This window comes from Phacochoerus africanus, chromosome 10 (assembly GCF_016906955.1).
Source record: "Phacochoerus africanus isolate WHEZ1 chromosome 10, ROS_Pafr_v1, whole genome shotgun sequence".
NCBI classification, from domain to species: domain Eukaryota; kingdom Metazoa; phylum Chordata; class Mammalia; order Artiodactyla; family Suidae; genus Phacochoerus; species Phacochoerus africanus.
This window is the reverse complement of record NC_062553.1, coordinates 57980893-58002068: the sequence shown is the minus strand read 5'-3', so window position 1 is coordinate 58002068 and position 21176 is coordinate 57980893.

Here is a 21176-nt window from a genome sequence, read left to right as displayed (position 1 = left end):
CTGGGTTTGCAAGCAAGCTCAGAAGGTAATAAGCCACGCTATCTGTTTATTAAGATTTTTTAAGAGTAGGCTAAGGTTAATAGTAAAACTGAGGGGGAGGTACAGAGATTTCCCATATATCCCACTCCCACACATGCCTAACCTCTCCTCTTATCTACATCTTACACCAGAGCGGTGCATTTGTAAAAATTAATAAGCTTACACTGCCCCATTATAATCACCCAAGGTAAATTACATTATGGTTCACTCTTGGGTGTTGTACATTCTGTGGATTTGGACAAAAGTATTACAACAGGCATCAATCATTACAATATCATGCAGAGTATTTTCGCTACTAAAAATCCTCTGTGTTCTATCTATTCATTCCTTCCATCCCCTATACCCCAGGCATTCATTGATTTCTCTTTATTGTTGCTCATAGTCTTGTCTTTTCCAGAATGTCATATAGTTGGAATCATACAATATTAAGCCTTTTCAGATTGGTTTCTTTTGCTTAGTAATATGCATTTAAGATTCCTATGTGTCTTTTATGCTTTGCTTGTTCATTTCTTTTTAGCACTGAATAATAACCCATTGTTTGGGTATATGACAGTTTATTTATCTCATCACCTACTGAAAGACATCAGGGTTGCTTTCACGTTTTGGCAATTATGAATAATGCTTCTGTAAACATCCATGTGCTAGCTTCTGTGTGGACATGAGTTTTCACTTCCCTTTGGCAAACACCAAGGAGTCAATTGCTGGATCATTTTGTGATGATATGTTTAGTTTTATAAGGGATCAGCAAATTAACTTCCAAAGTGGCTGTAGCATTTTGAATTCCCATCAGCCATGAATGAGAATTTCTTTTGCTCCACATCTCAGCAGCATTTGGTGTTGTCAGAGTTCTGGATTTTGCTATTCTAATAGGCATGTAGAAGTATTTCATAGTTGTTTTAATTTAGATTTCCCAGATTACATGATTTAGAGCATCTTTTCATATACTCATTTGCTATCTGTATATTTTTTTTTGGTAAGATCTGTTAAGGTTTTTGTTCATTTTTTAAATGTATTGTTTGTTTTCTAATAACTGAGTTTTAAGAGTTTTATATGTTCTGAATAACAATCTTTTATCCTATTACATAGTTTAGCAATATTTTCCTCCAGTCTGTGGTTTGCCTTCTCAGTCTCTTGACACTGTCTTTGTAGAGCAGGTGCTTTTAATTTTAATGAAGTCTAACTTATCAATTATTTCTTTAGGAATTGAGACTTTGGTATTGTATCTAAAATGTTATCCTCATATCAAAGATCACCTACGTTCTCCCCAGTGATATCTTCTAGGAGTTTCATGGTTTTGCATTTTGCTTTTAGGTCTGTGATCTACTTTCGGTTAACTTTTGTAAAAGGTATAAGGTTTGTGTCTAGATTCTTTTTTTTCTCTTTTTGGTATGTGGATTTCCAGTTGTTCCTGTACTATTGATTGAAAAGACTATCTTTGCTCCAAGGTGTTGCCTTTTCCCCTTTGTAAAAGATCATTTTACTCTACTTAAGTAGGTCTATTCCTGGGCTCTCTATTCTGTTGCATTGATTAATTTGTCTAACTTTCGTTAACACTGCAGCATTATCTTAATTTACTAATGCTTTATTGTAAACCTTGGAGTAGGGTAGTATCAGTCCTCCAATTTTCTTCTCCTTCAACATAGTTTTGGTCATTCTGGATCGTGATTTCGGTTCAGTTTTCCATGAATCTAAGGATCAAATTGGGAAGAACTGCTGTCTAAAAAATGTTAAGCCTTTATATCCATATTCATGAACATGGAATATTTTTTCCTTTTTTTTTCTTTTTGACTTGGGGAAATTCTCAGTCATTGCTTTTTTGTTTGTTTGTTTGTTTGTTTTATTTGTCTTTTTGGGGCCTATCCTATGGCATACGGAGGTTCCCAGGCTAGGGGTCTAATCAGAGTTGTAGCTGCCAGCCTATGCCACAGCCACAGCAATGCCAGATCCAAGCTGCATCTGCAACCTACACCACAGCTTATGGCAATGCCGATCCTTAACCCACTGAGCAAGGCCAGAGATCGAACCCACATCTTCATGGATCCTAGTCAGGTTTGTTAACCACTGAGCAATGGAGGGAATTCCTCATTACTGTTTTAAATATTTCTTCTGTTCCTGTCTCTCTTTCTTCTCCTTTTGATATTCCATTACACACAATATACCTTTTGTAGTTGTGCTACAGTACTTGGATGTTATGTTTTGTCTTTTATAGTCTTTGTTCTCCTTGCATTTCAGTTTTCACGGATTCTATTGGCATATCCTCAAGCTCAGAGAGTCTTTCCTCATCTATGTCCAGTCTACTAATAAGCCCATCAAAGATATTCTTCATTTCTATTGCACTGTTTTTCTTTTATCTCCAGTGTTTCTTTATGACTCTCTCCTAGGATTTCCATCCTTCTGCTTACATTATCCATCTGTTCTTATATGTTGTCTTTTTCCATTAGAGCCCTTAGTATGTTAATCATAGTTGTTTTAATTTTCCAATCTACTAATTCCAACATCTCTGCCAGATATGGTTCTGATGCTTGCCCCATTTCCTCAAATTGTGGGTTTTTTCTCCCCCTGTTGGTGTGCCTTATAATTTTTTTCCGTGATAGCCAGGTATGGTGTAGCCAGCCCCAATTCCCAAAGTACTTTTCACAGAGAAAGAAAAAGTGCATATAGATAGAAAAAACATCTTGTTAGATTTGTTGACAGAATAACCAGGTATTTCTCATTCAATGTCATTTTTTTAGCAAAATAAGCAATATATGCTGGTTATCAAGGAAATAGCAGATATTTGAGGACAAGGAGTTATGAAATAATTACTTCGGAGAGTGAAGAGGCATATTTGCCTGGGAATGCAACCACTCTGCTAAAAGTATATCCATTTGATGCTTGATCCAAAATTTTAAAATCACACCGCAAAAAAAGATGTGTGATTTTTCCTCCTTTGACAAACAGTTTTTTATTTGCAGGCTTAACATTTAATGTGCTTGTTTTGGAGGATAACCAGGGTTGGAGTTTTGACAGATAGAAGGAAAGATGATGGTACTAAGGATGTCAACAAGAGCTGAATAGATTTCTAGGATAGAATCTAAAATAGATAAAGAAAGACAACAGGACATGGATGAAATAATGAACAGGTAAAAAGTGATAAGGTGAGTAATTGGAAATTTCTAATAGGATCAGATTACTTAATTGGGGATTTTGAACTTGGAGGTCAAAAGACTTCCTATAAAGTAAGTGCTTAGATTGGTTGCTAAAAAAATACTGAGAATTTAGAAAGTCAAGAAATTTAAGAAGCCAGGTTTTTGTTTGACTTCCAATGTCAACAAGGATGAAATTAATAAAATAGAGCCACCAAGTGTAGCTTAAGTCCTCAGTAAATAAAAAGGAAGGGGTAACTTAAGACATGATAGCTGGCAATAATAAAGAGGTATAGCCAGTGGTATTGTATGATGACACAAACTTCACAAATGTGGGTGTTTTAAAGAAAAAAAAAGGAAATTACAATTACAAGCAAGTAGAACACTTGGTTCTCTTCCGAGGCAAGAAAAGTCTAGGCTTAGGAGGAAATATTCACCATGTAAAAAAGCTTTGAAATAGATATTTTCCTAAGTGGAAAAACAGGTTTAAGTTTAGTTAAAAAAAAATGAGTGAGAGGGTGGGGAAACAGAAAAAGAAATTTTCAGAGAAATTTGTGGATATTAGGACTAAGTGATAGTTTCCAGAAGCCATGTTAAAAAGGTGTGGAGAGAAGAAGTTAAAAACTGAGCTAGATAAGCATATGAATAGAGAAGTTGGAGGATAGTGGTTCAAATAAAGACAAATTTACAAGATCTTCAAGTTGAATGGACATATTATAAGAAAGTCTGAAACATAATGATGAGACAAAAACCTCTCTTGCTTAGTCACTGAGTATCACAGTTTTCCAGGGATATAAGTAGAAAAATAAATTACAAGAAGAAAAAAATTCAGATAACTTCAGAATTCAACATGGTAATAGTGAGTCATAGAAAATAATGAAGTGTTAACTTTGATTTTCATATCCAGCCATTATGTCATTTAATGGAAAGGTAACACACATTTTCAATTATGAATCTTCCTTTGGAAAAAAAATAATTTAATTGATAAAAGATGAACAAAAATATAAACATATGGACAGAGAGCTTGTGGTAAAAGATCTGGCATGAGACCTTGTTTTCAGAAAAGATTACTAGTACTAGGTAATAATAATATTTTGCCTAACATCAGGAAAAAAAGAGATAGATGGCAACTTGATTTATGAATGCTAATAATCTGTATCCACAGCATATAAAAAAACTGCAACTGTCTAAAAGGCTTTAAAAATGCAATTTAATGTCTCTAAATTCTTAATGTTTTAAAATTGATTTTTTTAAACTGAAATTAATATCTCCTGGGTGATGAAATATGCGTATAAAGTGAAGCACTTCCTTTCATCTCACCACAGTTTTCTTCTCCTATATTAAATGACAAATTAAAGTGTAATTTATTTTAACATCTTCCATCCTTTTTATTATAAGGCAGCATGTATAATCTAATCTAATTAATATACTCATCTTTATACATGAAAAAAATGTAGTGACAGTTATCAGCTAAGGCATTCAATATTTTTCTATATATATGGTTCTTGCATGTATTTATTATGAAGCATATAAAAGACAAGAAACATTCATTCTTCATGTTTTATAGATTTATGTGAAAATGTTAAATACTAATATTATGTGGTTATTTTAGGTGTGAAATAATTTATAAAATATTATCAATTGAGTAAAAGATATGTCTGTGTATGTATACACATATATATAGTCCATCACCAAATTATGCATCATGAATGCAAAATCAAAACATTTTTAAAAAATGTAAGGAAAAACCACAGAATTCCATAACTGTACTTTTATTTTGATTTTGGTAATGGGGGCTCTATTGGTTATGCATTGGTGAGTTATAAGCGAGGAATTCTTGGCCTAAAAAACAAAAGACATGTTTTTGGCACTTACAACTGAAAATTCATCTAGTGGCATATGGGAACTCAGTGAAAAGAGAAGTTTCATTCCTTCTCTTCTCCATGTCTTTGATTATATTTACTTTAACTTAAATCTAAAATTTCCTGAGAAATCAAATATACAACAGTAGCTTTGGGATCCACATGTGTCTATTTTTTATGTCAATTGGTAAGAGATTTTTCTCCCATTTTAAAAGAGCAGGAAGCTTTTTCCCACTTGAAACCATCAGCAAATGTTCCTTAGGTCTCTTGAACCCTAAACTAATGATCATGGCCAAGGAGATGGGAAGTACAGATTCTCAAACCCCAATTTGTTACTTTTTCTGGTCTTAAATTACATGGATTGCTTCATAAATGATAAGCCACTCACCAGTGCCAAATTGAAGCTTTCACAACAACAAAAAAGAAATGACAACCAGACTATCAAAAATAGCAGGGACCACTGTCATGATATATGTTTGCCTGATTCACTGAAGTCTTGGATGGCACAGCACACAAGAGAAGTGGTTACTATATACAGACATGCTCAATAAGACTCAATAGAGCTTTTGGGTAATAATAGTTTCTGTTATGCTTGCAGAAGCTACTGGCCAGTGGATGAAGAAAGTGGGTCAAAGAATGAAAGTTACATTGATGGTCAAAACATTTTAAAAGATTCATTGATTCTTATGGTTTTCTTACTTTTAATCTTCTTTAGGAAAAAAACCATCTGAATAACGTTTTGCAATTAGAATTACTGCATAATTATGATATATATGTACATATACACATATATACTATTGTCTGTTTTTCTATTTGTGTATTAAATCTAAAGAGCCAAAAGAGAAAGACTCATTGAATAAATATCATTATACACTATGTTACAAAATTGTATTGCTCTTGGGTATCATTGGCTAAATACGAACACCTTTATAAAGCTATGCTAAAATACTGAATGGAATTTTTCGAAAGTTTGGAATTTTGGAATTAGGAATGAATACCTAGAAAGTTTTATCTTATCATAATAAATCTAAACAAAAATAAATCTTTCTGGGAAAGTGCTAATGTGACATTAAACATGACCTTTTAAGCAACTGATTGAAATGCAAGTTTAAAAAAAAGGCAATAAAGCTAAATAATGCCACATCAATTAATATATCAATTTATGTCAGTTTCATTAGAAATGCAAAATTGTGCTTTTTATTCAGTGGATTATTAGTTTAGAATATGTACTTAAACGGTGCTAAATATTTGAATTATAAGATTTCTTACTCAGCTTTTTTTAATGCCCCGTATGATTTTGGCAGTTACCACATCACTGTGTGTTGTCTAAGGTCCTAAGCATAATATCTAAGTGCAGCTAGAATTAAGTTGTTAGGCTAAAGCTACAAAATCATTGAATTGAACTGAATACATATGGAAGCACAAGTCATATTTATTAACATAGAACTACCTTAGATGAGACAAAGGATAACATTTTTTTTTTCTTTTGTGGCCATCCCCACAGCATATGGAAGTTCATGGGCCAGGGATCAAATCCAAGCCAGAGCAGCAACCTATGCCAGAGCTGCAGCAATTCTGGATCCTTAACCCACTGCACCAGGCCATGGATCAAACCGGTACCTCCACAGAGACATTTTACCTACTGCACCATAGCAGGAACTCTTATCACGATTATTCTAAAGAAGCTGTTGAATGCCTAATACACTTAGAAAAGTTTACAGCAGAACATGCTTAAATTTTTTTAGCAACTACTTGTTTACTGAGAAGGGAAACATAATAATTAGAAAGAAACTTTTTGGTTATGAACTGTATAAAAGGACTTGCTAAAGTACTTTGTTGACCCAGAGAAGGTCCTTGGAGGCTTTTAGGGGAGCGGAATTTGCTCTTTGTTTACTATACAGTGGACCCTAAGTGGGAAATAGTCCCTTCCACTCAATTCCATTAGATTGATGGCTTGTTTATCCCTGGAAGAACTGTTGTGGATAAACGATATGTCCAATCTGTTAGAAATCTCATTGTTTGATTCACCTATCAGTTCTTATACTTTGACTCCTTTATGTAATTATTGATTCATTGTCAATTGTGTCTCAAATTAATGCTGTGATAATGGGGAAATACATACTAAAAACCATGTCTAATATTTAGTGCATGTTGGCTTAGATGGGAAACAAAAATATCCACATATATAATTTGAGTTACTAGCTTTTCCTTCAGATTGTCCTAATGGATCTATTATTATTTCTTCATATAAGTGTTCCCCTTTGGGTTAATGATCTCTTCTGAAATCAGTGGAAAATGTGGAACTAATTTGTAGGAGTTCAACAAGTAAGAGAATTTAAAATATTTGTTGAAGCTCCATATACATAAGATATATATATATATATATATATATATATATATATATATATATATTTTAATATTGAATCCTAAACAACACTTTGCTTAAATTTAAAGGAGAGCTTCTTAAAGCACTGAACTCATTTTATTGTTTGAAGGTTACTGGGTGTTTGCTAGATTGTCATTAGGAGACATATAATTCTATCTTAGTATTGGATAAATATTTCAAAATGGTATATTTTTTCTTTTAAATGTCTAAAATTTTCTTTGAATATTCTTGGTATTAAGTTGGCCATGGCCATGGTCTTTAAATTAAAAAATAAATTTTTAGAGTTCTCATCGTGTCTCAGTGCTTTAAGAACCCAACTAGTATCCATGTGGATGCAGATTTGATCCCTGGCTTCGCTAATACCCTAATACCAAAACCAGAGACACTGCATAAACAGAAAGCTTCAGGCCAATACCCCTGATAAGCATAGATGCAAAAATTCACAACAAAATATTAGCAAACCAAATTTGACAATACATTAAAGGATCATATACCATAATTGAGTGGAATTTATTTCAGGGATGCAAGGATGGTTCAACATTTGCAAAGCAAACAATGTGATACACTGTGCTAACAAACAAAAGATAAAAATCATATGATCATCTCAATAGATGTAGAAATTCAACATTCATTTATGATGCAAACTCTCAACGGAGTGGGCATAGAGGGAATATTCCTCAACATGATAAAAGGCCATATATAACAAACCCACAGCAGATATCATAATCAATGATTAAAAGTTGAAAGCTCTTTCATGAAGATCAGGAATAAAACTACCCACTCTTGCTATTTCTATTCAGCATAGTATGAGAAATGTTAGAGAATTTAGGCAAGAAAAATAAATAAAAGTCATCCAAATCAGAAAGGGAAAAGTAAAACTGTCACTATCTGCAGATGACATGGATTTTATACCAGAAAATTTTAAAGATTCTGTAAAAAATCTCTTAAACTAATACATTTAGTAGAATCAAAGGATACAAAATCAATATATGAAAATCAAGTGACCTCTCTGAATGGGGAGAAAACATAAAGATATTTGTATTCTAGGTAAATGTTCATCAAAGGGTGTCCTCAGCAAAAGAGAATTTGAATAATCAAGTGGATAGGATGCTCCATTCTCTGGAAACCAGTGGATACCAGTCATCCTCCTTCCCAGACATGTCTGTCATTGCCCAAGGGTTCTTGAAGAAAATGCCCATGGTGGTACGAATGGAAGTTATACATGGCTCAGCAAAGAACTTCCACTCACCAAAGCTGACCTGGGCACGGGTGTTGACAAGTGCCCAATCTGTCAGCAGCTGAGACTACCCCTGACTCTCCAACATGGCCATATTCTCTAACGTGATCAGTCATAAATCTGATGGTAAGTTGATTATGTCAGATAGCTTCTATCGTGAAAAAGTCAGCATTTTGTCTTTACTATAATACTTACTTTGGATATGGATTTGGCAAACCTGCACAGAGTGCTTCTGCAAAAACTAGCATCTAAGGACTTTCAGAATGCCTCACCATTTCAGAATGTCATGGTAATCTATGCAGAGTTACATGGAGTCAAGTAACTCACATCACAATAAGGGAGTATTTTCCAATCTGTTAACTATTTCTATTGGGCTTATTTTCTTATTTTTGAGTTTCCACAGTTCTTTGTATGTTCTGAATACAAGTCCTTTATCAAATATTGGATTTGCATATATTTCCTTCCAGTCTCTGACATGTGTTTGCACTCTCTTACCATAGTCTTTGGAACAGTAGACATTTTCTATTTTGACAAAGTTCAACTCGCTGATTTGTTCATTTGTGAATTGTACTTATAGTATTATATCTAAAAACATTTGCCTACACAAAGGTAACAAAAGTTTTCTCCACTATTTTATACTATAATTTTTATAGTTTAGCTCTTACATTTAGGTGACAACAGAATTTTAGTTAATTTCAGTATTAAATGTGAAGTATAATTTGGAATTTCTTGGTTTTGTTTTGTTTCTTCATATTGGTATCCAATTATTTCAGCACTGTTTTTTGGAACTGCCTTTGTACTTTGGATAAAAATAAGCTATTCAGATGTCTGTGGATATATTTTGGCTTATTACTCCATATTGATCTAGTTGCCTACTTTTATACCACTTCCACATTGTCTTGATTAGAGTAGGTTTGTAGTAAGTCTAGAAGTCAGAAAGTATACAACTCTAAACTTGCTCTTTTGTCAAAGTCGTTTTGGGTATTCCAGCTCATTCGAATGGCCATATAAATTGTAGAATTACCTTGTTAATTTTTAATAAATAATAATTTGTGAGGGTAAAGAGCTTTCAAATGTTTTTATCAAATTTATTCCTAAGTGTTCCATATTTCTTAACAATATTGTAAAGGGAATTTTTAAACTTTCACTTTCTGATTGTTCACTGCTAGTGTATAGAAACACATTTTAAAATATTACTTTTGCCTTTAAGAAGCTTATTAATTTTTTTTGTAAAATTTATTAATTCTAGTAGCTTTCTGTAGACCTTATACATTCTCTATAGTTGGTCGTGTGATCTGCAAATAAGGATAGTTTTACTTCTTCCTTTATAATCTGGATGAATTTTTATTTATTTATTTTTCTTATTTCACTGAACAGAACCTCCAGTATAATGTCAAAAAGAATTGCTAAGTATTGACAATTTTGTATTATTGCTGACTTTAAAGGGAATATTTCACAATTGCATCAGTAACCATAATGTAAGTTCAATTTTTCCTAGATGCACTAACCAGACTGAAGCATTTCCTCTCTATTCCTAGATGACTAAAAATGTTCACAAAGAATAATGCTGTATTTTGTAAAATAATGAATTTACATCTATAAAGTTGTCCATATGTATTTTCTTTCCTTTTTTTTTCTTAGAGTTTCTTTGGTTCATCCAGCTTCTTCCTTCTTGAACTATAGCCCATAAATTCCCTCAAGGCAGTAAGTTTGAGCAATGGTGAGTATCTTTGTTGTTTCCCATCTCTCAGCAATCATTTCCCTTCCATGCCTGATGTCCAATGTCTTGAGAATCAATAATTCTAATTATATTTATTTTGTTTCCTTTGGTTTTAGGGTTGTTTTAGTTAGGAAGGCAAGTCCAGGTCTTGTTATGAAATTTTGGTGGTGTGTAGAAGCCCCTGAGTCCTTAGATATGTTGAGATAACACTATGAAGTTGTAACAGACCTAGCATTGCAAAGCCTGACTTAGCAATAAGAGCTTCATATCTAAAAGGATTTAATATTACCGCATATGAAGTAGTTTAAAATTATATGTCTTAGAGTTTGAGACAATTTTAAAATTAATATTAAAGTGAAAGTCTATGATAAACACTGGAATAATTTTTCATGAGTATAGACACTCAATCATTTCAAAAATTTTAAACATGTTTTTAACATGACTGACTGTTGACATGTTAGACTCAGAAACACATTTCAGCGTATAAGATCTCTGTAAGGAGTAACCATGGAAGGAATAACTGTGTTTAGAGATGTTGGGGAGCAGGACTGAGCAGAGGGAAAGGAGAGCTGCAAAAGAAGCCCCTATAAATCCTTGGCTAGCTCTACTGAGAGCTCAGGGGCTCACAGTCCCTCACAGATGTCTTGCTCTATGGTGAAATAGCAGCCAAGGCAATTTCTGCTTGGGAAATAGCTGAAGGAAGTCTACAGATGACCCTCCTGGAAGCAGAGGCAAAAAGTCCTTCCCTGAAGGGGGGTCTGTGCTCTGGATCACTGTGTTCCATCATAGTGATGTAAACAAGAGAAATAAATGAATGTGTGACATGGATAAATTTCCTAGTATCTTAGATAACATTAATTTGGGTATATATGCTCAGTATATTTGTTAAATAGGATAACATCAAATAATTCCAGTTTAGCTATTTTTACTAGGCTGAATAAAAAATATAGAACACCAAGGATTATAAAAAGCTCTTTCAACAGACAAAATACTACTTTCATTATTATTAGTCAGGCATTTTTTTTTGAAAAAGAAGTCATTATGCTCGATATTCCTTTAGAAAGCCAACCTTGGCATTCTTTAAAAAAATATTCTGTGGTTAGGGTACTATGTTTCTGACCCATACCACCAAAGAGAGTGTTTCCAAGGACTTTCGGAATTGCATTCTGAAATGCATTTGGCTATTGATTGATTAATCAAGACCTTTATTGAAAACAAGTCAAATTTTGATCTACATATATTCACTAGTGACCTTCACAAATAAAAAAAGTTCCAGAAATTCCAAAGCATAACTATACTTTAACACACACACACACACACACACACACACACACACACACACACAGCGGCAAACCCTATACACAATATTTCCTTTGGTAATGGCTGTCTTACAGTCCCATGTCAGTGTACATGCAGTCATGTATTAAAGTAACATTCAGCATGAAAAAATGACACCATTAAGTGATACAAATAACAATCTTCTAACTGTTCACTGGATAAGCAGCCTCGTGTCTGAGAGAAGACACAGTTATAAACATCCAGGAAGGGACTTCCCTTTGTGGCGCAGCAGAAATGAATCTGCCTAGGAACCATGAGGTTGAGGATTCTATCCCTGGCCTTGGTCAGTGGGTTAAGGATCCTGCGATGCCATGAGCTGTGATATAGATTGCAGACGCTGCTTGGATCTGACATTGCTGTGGCTGTGGTGTAGTACGGCAACTGAAGCTCCGATTAGACCCCTAGCCTGGGAAACTCCATATGCTACAGGTGCGGCCCTATAAAGAAAAAAACAAATCCAAAAAGCAAAAACCATCCAGAAAATGAACATCACTGATCTGTCTAGGGATTCTCTGGACCCATTTTTTTTTTTTCTGTTTTGGAATATGAGTCATTTTGTATATTTATAGATTATCATATATTATTAAGGGTGAGAATGTCTGATATGTTATTGGCAAAAGCAAAAAGAGATGAACATTTATTGTCAAATTCAATTGTATTGTGCATGATTATCAGTGAATACCTAAACCTAAATATTTTGCATTTAAAATCTGTTGTTTAATTAGTTACATAAACTTACCCACATATTCAGTCACCATAAAAATGTTATCTGCCTAATAAAGGATTATGTTGTATTTTACATAATTTCAACAATATCTATTTTAGTGGGTTAATGTCAGCTTTTACAAATGGACTTAATTTCTAGGATTGTTAACTGCATGTTTTGCTAGTAGAGGAACAAGTATTTGACTTCTAGATCTTGAGTCACAATTCTCTTCCCTAACATCTATATCAATAGGAAATCACACATGCATTATCATTTGTTTTTTAAAATTTTTTCTTTAAAAATAATTTCAACCTACAAAATATTATTAGAGGAATACAATGAAAATAAGTGTATTCCTTAAAATGATTTACTAAATAATTAATATTTTACCATATTCTCTCATTACTTACACCTCTGTTTTAGATACACACAGATACTCCTCCAGTATCCCTTTGCTATTGAATGTAAGTTGCAAAACATTTCAGTTTCATACATATCTGCATGTAACCACTAGGAACCAACACATTCATCTTTATAACAAAATTGTCATCATCATAGTTAAGTGTCAAAATGATACAATAAATAATAGTGAAAAACACCACCCATATAAAATATTCCCAATTGTTCCTTTAATGTCTCTTTAGGTGTTTTCATCCATAGTTTAACGAAGCGTAATGCACTGCACGTAATTATATTTCTTTGATATATAGTGTCCTTAGTTTCTGTTAACTCCAAAAAGATACATTGATATCCCAGAACCTGCAAATGTAACTGTGCTTCATTTGGGGGAACAGGTCTTTCCAGATGTAATTAAATTAAGGATTTGGAGAAGAGATTATTTTGAATTACCCCAGTGTGTCATATATCCTGTGAAAAATGTCCTTATAAAACACAGAAGAGGAGCAGACAAATGAAGTGAAAGACTCCACAAAGAAAGAGGTAAAGATCCTAATGATGCAGCTGCAAGCAAAGGCAGAGCTGGGGCCACCAGATGCTACAGGCGGCAAAGAGAGATTCTTCTAAGGGCCTTCAAAGGGAGAATGGCTCTGATGACACCTTGGTTTTTGAATCTTGGCTTATAGAACTGTGACAAAAAAAATTATCATGTTTTAAACCACCAACTTTATGGTTATTTGTTAGGGCAGCCCTAATCTTTTAAAAATTTAATGCCATATTTCATAGTATTGATTTTTCCTCAAACCTATAACTGCTGTTTAGTGGAATGTGTCACGTTTACTTTGAATTATTTTCTCATGATTAGAGGTGACTATTATTATTTTCTTATAATTGAGATAAGACTTCTTTGATAAAAATATGTAACAAATTATGCTGTGTTTTATTTCATCACAGCAGGGAGAATATAAGGTGTGCTTATTATACTGTTAGTGTAGTATATGGAATGGTTGACCAACGGGGACTTGCTGTATGGCACAGGGAACTCTACCCAGTATTCTGTGATAATCTATACAGGAAAAGAATCTGAAAAAGAATGAATGTGTGTATATGTATAACTGAATTACTTTGTTGTACAGCAGAAATTATTACAACATTGTAAATGAACCATACTTCAATAAAACTTTAAAAAATAGAAAAAAAAAGAGTACCTGGAACTTATTAAGTATACAGGAAATACTTTTTGAATTAATAACTATATGTGAATGAATGAATGAATGAATTTTCAGAAATCCATCTATCACTTTACACAACTGAAAAATAAAGCCTGAACAGCTGATGTTGAAATTAAAGAATTTTCCACTGTCATTGCTGGTCATTTCTCCCTATTAAACCTCTGCAGAATAATGAAAGTGCTTTCCAAAATATACCTATGAGGAAGATCTGTTTTTGCTGCAGCTGTGGCACAGGCTGCAACTGTGATGCAGATTCCATCCCTGCCACAGGAACTTCTACAGGCACAGGCATGGCCCCTTCATCTCAAAAAACAGCACATCTAGGAGTTCCCATTGTGGTGCTGCAGAAACAAATCTGACTAGGAACCATGAGGCTGCAGGTTTGATCCCTGGCCTCTCTCAGTGGGTTAAGGATCCAGCATTGCCGTGAGCTGTCGTGTAGATCACAGATACGGCTTGGATCCTGCATTGCTGTGGCTGTGGCATAAGCCAGCAGCTGTAGCTCTGATTTGACCCCTAACCTGGGAACCTCCATATCCACAAGTACACCCCTAAAAAAGCAAAAAGAAAAAAAGGCACATCTATGTATGTGTATTTGTGAATATATCTTTCACTGTGACACCTACTTTGTGAAGTTTTCTACATTTCCTCCTCCTAAACCCTGCTACCACCACAACACCATCCCGCTATAGACAGACACATAAACAGAGGCAGAGGAGTTTTTTTAAGCCATGAGTATAATTGCATTAAATAGGGTATGAATGTTATCTGGTTAGAGCTGTACAGTTATTTTGGGAGTAATCTTTTTCCTCACTGCTTGGAAATCAAGGAACATGTATATATTCTTTGTGGGCATCCAGGATCTAATTACTTTATTGACGTATAATTGATTCTCAATTACTGTTTTCTACATCAATGGATGTTTATAAACCATTTATAAACAAATAAAATATTTATTTTCCATAGTCCCTCTAACAGTTTTAAATTGATATTTTGGATACATTGCACAAAGAGGTACTACATACGAATTCATGCCATACCACAATGTTACTCCCTTCGGCTAACCTGTATTAATAAAATGTGATTTTTATATACAGTAAAGGTAGATAGTTCATGGTACTTGTCAGGTAATAAAATATGTTTTTCATTTTTCATTTTCATCTTGAGGATGCAAACGTAATAAAAGAACAATTTTGAGACTTCCACCCACCATTCTTGTCCCATATAATAGCTTTTTATTGATGAACATGGGTACTCCAGAGCACCATAGGTCAGGAAATGAAGATCAATTGCCTACATATTTGGCAATGCAGAATGGATTTAGATTAATACAATATCCTACATTTAGAATTTAATTCTGGTAGAAATAGGTTTGGAGACATTTCTTAAAACCAAGATATCATGCATATCTTAGGGAATACTTATGAAGGATATTTACATATTTACAACATTTACAAGAATGCCTAAGTATTGATTGCTTTAAATGTGCTCCATATAATGTAGACCGTAACTCATTTCATCTTGGAAAATTTAACAAGAGCCCAACATCTCTTGGTAGGTAGCAAAACGCAAGAGCTACTGGCTAAGCAGGACACTTTATGGGGTGACCCTGCACAGACCTGGCATTTCATTGGGTGGCTGCCTCCAAGGACATTGTCCGGAGGCCTTTTCTTGTGACCTATCAGATGCGGGGGGATTAAGTTCTCAATCCCCTGCTTGAGGGACGGTGATGGAAGGACAGTGACTCACAAAGAGATGCATGGCCTAATCCCCAGGACCTGGTGATACTACTTTATAGAGCAAAACGAACTTCACAGATGTCATTAAGTAGGATTTTTTTGTTAATGGCCACACCCATGGCATGTGGAGGTTCCCTGGGCCAAGGATTGAATCTGCAATATCGGATCCTTTAACCTACTGCACCAGGCTGGGTATTGAACCCACGCCTCCACAGCCGCTGGAGCCGCTGCAGTCACATTCTTAACCCACTGCAGCATAGTGGGAACTCCTCATTAAATTAGGATTTTGAGATAGGGAGGTTATCTTGGATTTCTGGGTGGACCCAATGTAATCAGGAGTCTCCTCACAGGAGGGAGACAGGAGGGTTAGCATCAGAGATAGATTGACAGATGCTCCATTACCAGCCCTGGAGATGGTGGAAGGGCCACGTTCCAAGGAAGGCAGGTGGCTTCTAGAAACTGGCAAAGGCAATGGATTCTCCCCTACAGGCTCTGGAAGGAACAGGGCCCTGCCTGCACCTGGATCTTAGCATAGTAAGACCCATTTTGGGTTTCAGACCTCGAACTGTAGGAAAATAAATGTATGTTGTTCTTTAAAAAAATTAACAAGGAGCAAAATTGGGAATCAAAAACATTAAGTTATTTGGACAAAAAGTTCAACTTACTTGCCTTCAGTGTCTAGTAAGTACGAGAGAGAGAGAATAAGAACCCACCCTTCTTAGTTTCGGAGATGTCATTTTAAACATTTACTGTGCAATGAATGAAACCAACTGAGTACCTTTCAGAATTTGGAGAAAAATTAATGTATGAGAATACTAATTCATCATAGGAATAAGAATCACTATATAATTAACTTTAGTTACATTTGAAACTATTTTTGTTGCAAATTACATCTAAAGTGGTCTTGAAATATTGGTTTATTTTAATCTGGATAACTTTATAGACATTCTTGAACAAACTAGATAAAGGCAAAAAGAAAAGGAGCTTATTATTCCGGTATTTTTTCATCTCAAAGAATTTTCTATGTTTTATTTTTGCAAAGAACAATTTCTTAACTCCATTCTAATCTGTCACTTAAGCCTGAATTCTAATAATAGTCACAGGATTAGTTAATATGAAATGAAGTCTTGTTACTAGTTAACCACTACAGTTTTTTTTTTTTTTTTTTTAATCCCTCATTCTGTGTTGGTAGTAGACTAAGTTTCTAAAGCATTCACAAAGCAAAATCTCTGTTTTTCATAGGGAGAGCAACAAAAGGTGATAGAGATAATACTGAAGAAAACCAGTGGCATATATACCAAGAAATCAGGTTCAGTGCAGTTGGTTTCTGTCCAGCAAATACTACCACAATGTTAATTCAACTCACAATCCTCCACCATTCCATACTGATGGTGGCTATATGACTGAAGGACATTTTGACAACCTAGACCACCTTTACCAGCAACAATTTTATACTACTACAGAATCTAGAGACAGACCTCACTCCTTAAGTATGCTCATCTATTCCTTAGCCAGTTCTCAAGTTTCCATTCAGAAGAGTATTTGCCCTGTATTTAAGAAATCCAGGACATATTTCATAATTTCCCTGGGAACATTTGCTATATCTAAAGCCATTCTCACATATTCTACTTCATGGTCTCTAGTATCTGTCTATATATTAATACATAACCAAGAGGCAAAGATACAAGCTAATTATTATTCTGTATATAATGACTCAATATTTTTAAGACAAGTTTCTTTCTTTATCAATCCTTCATTCATTCTGTGTAATAAATTATAGCAACCAATTAACATTGTCACCATTAACTTCTTGGTTTTACTTTTCTGCAATACATCAACCAGGGATTGCTTCTTGAGAGGACTGAGTCCCTCTGTTTGATCAAAAAGCACATAAAAAGAACAAGAGTGTGAATCTAAGAGAACTAAATCAGATATGCATAAAGCAGTGAAACATTTTCTCAAGTAAATTATTTGAAAAATTACAAAGTTCTTTGGGTATATATGAGAAAAATAAATAAAAAGAAACAATGACAAAGGAGGTTATGTTGGGAAAACAAGACAGGTGAAGGTGGAATGAGTCACATGATGAAAATACTCAGTGAAAGAGAGATGAGAGAAAATGACAACCAGCAAAGATAGAAGAGGGTTATGAAGTGAGCTAGCAGAAGTCCCAGCATTAAGTTCTAAAATGTTGACTTATTTATATTTTCATTTTTATTTTTATTTAAATGACAGCTCACTAAAAGAATAGAAAAAGTTATTTATGTAAAAAAGGAACTGCCATATATATATATATATATATATATATATATACACATATATATATATACACATATAGCATTATTGTTTAACATCTGTGTATACTACAGAGTTATCACCACCACAAGTCTAGTTACCATCCATCATCATTAAAACCCACTAAATTGCTTATTCCCTGGTAACCATTAGTCTGGTCCCTTTATGATTTTTTTTTTGGTTTTATTTTGTTTGTGTGTTGGTTTAGGGTTTGTTTGTTTTAGATTCTACATATGACTGAAATCACAATATTCACCTTTCTGTCTGACTTATTCCACTTAGCATAATATCTTCCAGGTCCATCCATGTTGTCACAAATGGAAGAATTTCATTTTATTTTGTGGCTAGTAGTATCCTATTGTGTGTATATATGTATTGTCTGTGTACACATACACATATATATGTATATATAAAATATTCTTTATACATTCATACATGGATGGACACTCAGGTTGTATCCCTCTATTGCTATCGTAAATAATGCTGCAATTAATATAAGGTTGGAGAGTATATTTTTGAATTAGTGTTTTCTTTTTCTTCAGATGAATACCCAGAAGTGGAATGGGTGGGTCACATGGTAGTTCTATTCTTTTTTGAGGAACTCTATACTATTGTCCATAGAAGCTATACCAAATTACACTCTTGCCTACAGTGTTCAAGAGTTTCATTTTCTCCATATCTTCCCCAACACTTGTTATTTGCTGTCTTTTTGATAAGAGCTATTTCATCAGGTATGAGATAAGATCTCATCGTGGTTCACTGTGGTTTAGATTTGCATTTCCCTATAAATAGTGATGTTGAACATCTTTTTATGTCCTTCTTGGCCATGTGTATGTCTTCTTTGGAAAAAATACATATTCAGGTCCTTTGCCTATTTTTAATTGGGTTGGTTTTTGTTTTTGTTTTTAAATTATGAATTCTTTATAAAGTTTTGGATATTAACCCCCTGTCCAATGTATGATTTGCAAATATCTTATCCCATTCAGTAGTTTTCCTTTTTGTTTTGATGATGGTTTCCTTTGCTGTGCAGAGCTTTTAGATTGATGTAGTCCCATTTGTTTTTGATTTTGTCTCCCATGACTTTGGAGTCAGATCCACAAATACATCACCAAGTTTACCACCAATGTTTTCTTTTTAAAATTTCACAGTTTCAGGTCTTACAATCAAGTCTTTAATCCATTTCAAGTTTTTTTTTTTTTTTTTTTTTTGCGCTGGGTTTAAGACAACAGTCCAGTCTTAGACCAGTTTTGCATGTGGTTTTGCATTTGGTTGTCTGGTTTTCCCAGTCTCAACATTAAAGAGCCTGTCCTGTCTCCACTGTATGATATCTGCTCCTTCTTTATTGATTAATTGTCCATATACATGTGAGTTTACTTCTGGGATCTCAATTCTGATCTTTTACTATTTTTGGGCTATTGCAATACTTACTGTAGGTTTGAAATCAGGGCACATGGTATTTCCAGTTCTGTCTTTCTTTCTCAAGATTGTTTTGGCTACTTGCGGTCATTTGTGATTCCATACAAATTTTAGAATTATTTATTCTATTTCTATGAAAAAAGCTATTGGAATTTGATAGAGGTTATAGTAAATCTGTAGATTGCTTTGGGTAGTATGTACATTTTAATATTTCTTCCAATCCATTAGCATGGGGTATCTTTCTATTTTTTGGTATCTTCAATTTCTTTCATCAATGTACAGCTTTAACTTACTTTGTAAAATGTATTCCTAAATATTTATTATTTTTGATGCAATTGTAAAAGGAGGGCTTTCTTAATTTCCCTTTTTGTGAGTTTGTTTTCAGTATATAGAAATGCCATCTATTTCTGTATATAGACTTCTTTCTTTGAAATATTATTTTTATTTTTTGTACAGAATAAAATACATATATTTAAACACAATTACATTCACACAGATTATTGTATGCTGGATCTTAAGAAACAGATTAAGTGACTCCCTCTGGAGAAGTGGAATGGAAAATATGCTGAGACAAATAGGAAATTTATTCTATACTTATTCCCATTTTGTATGGATTTCATCCTTACTATTTAGTATTATCTATTACATTTCAATTTGTCTTTAACAATTAGCATTATATTAAAATTGTTACATTATGCAACTAAAATTTATAAAGAAGAAAGCCTTATATACCATTAATTATTTTATATAGCATAATAAAGAGAATAACTTAACGGGTAAGAACAACAAAAATAATATACCCTCTGAAAATAAGTAAAATATAAAATGCACAAATTGATTAAAAAACAGAGTAATTATATAAATATGTCCTCACAATTTGTTACATCTTATTGATTCTTCAATATAGGCATTACACCATTCTAGGTGAGGTGATAAACAAGACATTATAGACCTTCCGTTGTACCATGCAGAGAAATGGTTATTCATAATACAATTGTAGAACTGTATTATTTAATTGTACAGTTGCATTAATTAATGTTAATTATCATAAATTCTTTGACGGAGAGGAAATCAGAATCAGGTGTAAGAAGACTTCAGCATTCCAAGAATGATGTCAAATGACCCCCTTCGTGGTGGATTGTGCACTTATTTACTATGAAATATATTTCTTCTCCAGAGATTCCTTGTTTGTGTATCAATTGTAGATTTCCGGTTTGCAGTTATTCTGAAGTTTTGATATAAGAGTCTATATGTATATGAGATTGTTTTAAGTTGTTGTTCCCTTAATTGCAAGTTCATCTCCAGTGTCCTGCATTTGTGCCCACCTCTTCTCATGATTTCTGATTTTGGTGGTATAATTGTGCATGGATGATTTTTTATCTTTACTGTATATATACCTTTACTGGTGAGCCTTGTCATTTGTGGAATTTTTGTTTCCTGTTGCCGTCTTGTCTTTTCCGCCTAGAGAAGTTCTTTTAGTATTTGTTGTGAGGCCACTTAGTGTTGCTGAATTCTCTCAACTTTTGCTCATCTGTGAAGGTTTTGATTTCTTCCTTCAAATCTGAATGAGAGCCTTGCTGGGTAAAGTAATCTTGGTTGGAGGTTTTTTCCCTTTCATCATGTTAAGTATATCATGCCACTCCCTTCTGGCTTGCAGAGTTTCTGCTGAAAAATCTGCCAATAAC